The 2793-nt window shown below is 42.6% G+C and overlaps 1 protein-coding gene and 1 pseudogene across 1 annotated transcript in view; both read right to left on the reverse strand.

Annotated features, from left to right (window-relative positions):
- The window catches only part of DNAH14 (dynein axonemal heavy chain 14), a 150563-nt gene that overhangs the window by 130165 nt on the left and 17605 nt on the right, over window positions 1-2793 (reverse strand). The window lies entirely within an intron of this gene.
- Window positions 972-1090, reverse strand: LOC112483270 (annotated as a pseudogene).

The following is a 2793-nucleotide window of genomic DNA, read 5'->3' on the forward strand; positions in this document are numbered from 1 at the left end:
TTCTTTATTTACTTTGTTTATTCCATTTAATATACTTCTCATCTCAGATAATGTGTTCTTCATTTCAGACTGGTTCCCTTTTATAAAATTTCCAATTCCATTTTTATGTTTTCTATCTCTTGTTGAAGTTCTCACTAAATTTATCTACACTTCCCAAAAGTTCATGAAGCATCTATATAACCAGTGTTTTGAACTCTGCATCTGTTAGATTACTTGACTCCATTATATCTGGATCTCTGTTCTGTTCTCTCATATGGTTTCTGCTTCTTTGTCTTCCCATTTTGGCTGCCTTTCCACGTCCGTGTCTATGTACTAAGCAAAGCTTCTCCGTCTCCCGGTCTTATTAGTGTGGATTTGTGAAGTAGGTGTCCAGTGGGAAGTCTTGAGAGGGGTTCGGCTGAGGGCCAAACTTATCCCCAGCCTGTGCCCCTCCAGGGCCACCTGTTAAGATTCAGCAAGCAATTCACAGATGCTGTGCTTACGGTTGCCCCAAAAGGCCACGCCAGAAGCCAAGGCAGCTGACGCCTGCACGCAGGCGAATCGGCAGTGGTACTCAGAGCGAGCAGGTCCGTCACCATGAAAATCCAGTCGTGGTCATGGCCCCTTTAAGAGACATCTACTGCTGCCACTGCTGCAGCCTCCGTGTCACTCAGCCGCTGGGGACAGGGCAGCTCTGTGTCCTCTCCCCATCCGACCTTCTGCCGTTGCAGGGTGACTTCTTGGACTTCTCCCTACCTGTATGGCTTGCTCCTCTAGTTCCCAGGTGACTTTTCCTTGCTGCTTCTCCTTGTTTCCATCATGACTTTGATTTGGTCACCAGAGGGATGAACAGAGCCTCTATCATCAATGCCATTTTTTCCCCTCCTCTATTGGCTCTTTTTTTTTTTCTTTTTTAGGCGAGGCAACTCTTGGTTGACCTCAGAGATTGCAAAGACCTTGTCAGCTTACAATCCCTTATTTTTTATTTTTTACGCCTACAGCACCTGGTCTTCCTAGGTGATCTCCCATCCAAGTACTAACCAGGCCCGACTCTGCTTAGCTTCCGAGATCAGACAGGATCGGACGTGTTCAGGGTGGCATGGCCGTAGACGGCTCATTATTTTTAAGAGATTTCTATTTCGAGAAGAGTCAAGATTCAGTTTTCAGTGATGATGAAAAGGTACATTGATAAGAAACGATTGCATAGTGGTAGGTAAAAGTTTAAGAGAATGTATGTCATAGTGATATTATTTAATACTAGTTCCTTACAAACAGGGTGGGGCAGGGTGTGCAATTACTAACGCTGAAATTTTGAAACAGCAGCAGAGTGAGTGAATTTTAACTTTTGTTCATTTTTGGTGATTATGTGATTATTATGGACACTCTGCTTTGCGGTCACTAACATCTGGGATGCGACAGGGAGCAAAGGTAACAACGGTCCATAGGTCCCCGGCACCTATTCAGAGCAGCGTGCAGAATGTGATGCATTTTTGTAAGAAACATTTTATGATTTTTAAAATAAATTTAGTGAACCTAAAAAAAAAAAAAAAGATGCATTTGTCATTTGAAAAACTCAAAGAACTCACATGAGAAGGAACCGAAGTTTCCCTCCTGACGTCATCCTTAGCTTTCGCACGTGAAACAGACGTGCTCAAGTGTTTCTGCAAATCTCCCTCGACTGCCCTAAGAGAATGCTGCCTCCTGTTTTGTGCGCTTGTGGATGAGTCTCGTGCCATCTCACAATCTCTCAGCAGTATTTCCCTCTCGATGAAAATGATCACTCTTAAATACACACTGAGATGCGCTGGGATGCTGGTTTACCATAGTGAGCTTCCCCCCCGTAGCATCGAGAGCCGGTGGAGAAGGGAAGATGGTGGGAACAGGAGCGCTCGACAGGCCCATCAACCAGCCGCGCTTAGTGACGTCACTGGCTGATTTTGGAACCAAAGATCGAAGGAGGCCTGGAGCCACCCGAGCAATCCGAAAGAATTGCATGACGTCACTCGAAAAGACACACCCGAGGCCTTTGACATTGCAATGCCTCAGATAAATCTAGTAACTTGACCTTAAATCAGGCTCCAGGGAAGCATTCTAAGCAAGTTCCTGTCGCACTTTAAACCTGACCCGCGGAGTCATGGTACCTCAGGACTCTCCAAAGGCCCAGATGATTCCAAGGGGAGCCCAGATGATTCCCTTTACGAAATATATTTTACGTGACGAGCGTCTGCGCCAGGCCACAGAAACTGATACTTCAGGAAGTCACATGAGGTGAAAAGCTAAGGATGCTGCTGAAGTCATCCCTGCACTGTGTACATGGTGGCACCAGCCCAGATCATTAACTCTTCATATTTATTTATTTTAAATTTGAAATGTTACTTGTTGCAACATTAGTGATAAAAAAAACTTTACGAAATATATTTTAAAATTTTAAAGTTTTTAAAATCATATTAAACTTATATTAACTTATATTAAACTTATATTTTTCTCAATCTGAATTAAAAAAATAACTCATTTTGACTGTGGACTTACTGATGCCAGATGGGGTATATAAAGATGATTCTTGGCCCAATTCTAATTAGGTTTCAATAGTTTATTCAGTGAAATTTATTTTGAGCAGAATAGACCCTGAGGATTTATTATAAGGGATGGATAACAGTGCAAAGTCCAACACTGACAGAGTTTAAATAAATACAGAAAATAATATTTTGGGTAATGTAATAAACTGATAATCCAGAATGAAAAACATTTAGCTTCACTACTGGCACCTAATTTACAGGGATGCAGCTATCATCTCTCTCTCTCTCTCTCTCTCTC

Source organism: Pteropus alecto, unplaced genomic scaffold, assembly GCF_000325575.1.
Source record: "Pteropus alecto unplaced genomic scaffold, ASM32557v1 scaffold65, whole genome shotgun sequence".
NCBI classification, from domain to species: Eukaryota; Metazoa; Chordata; class Mammalia; order Chiroptera; family Pteropodidae; genus Pteropus; species Pteropus alecto.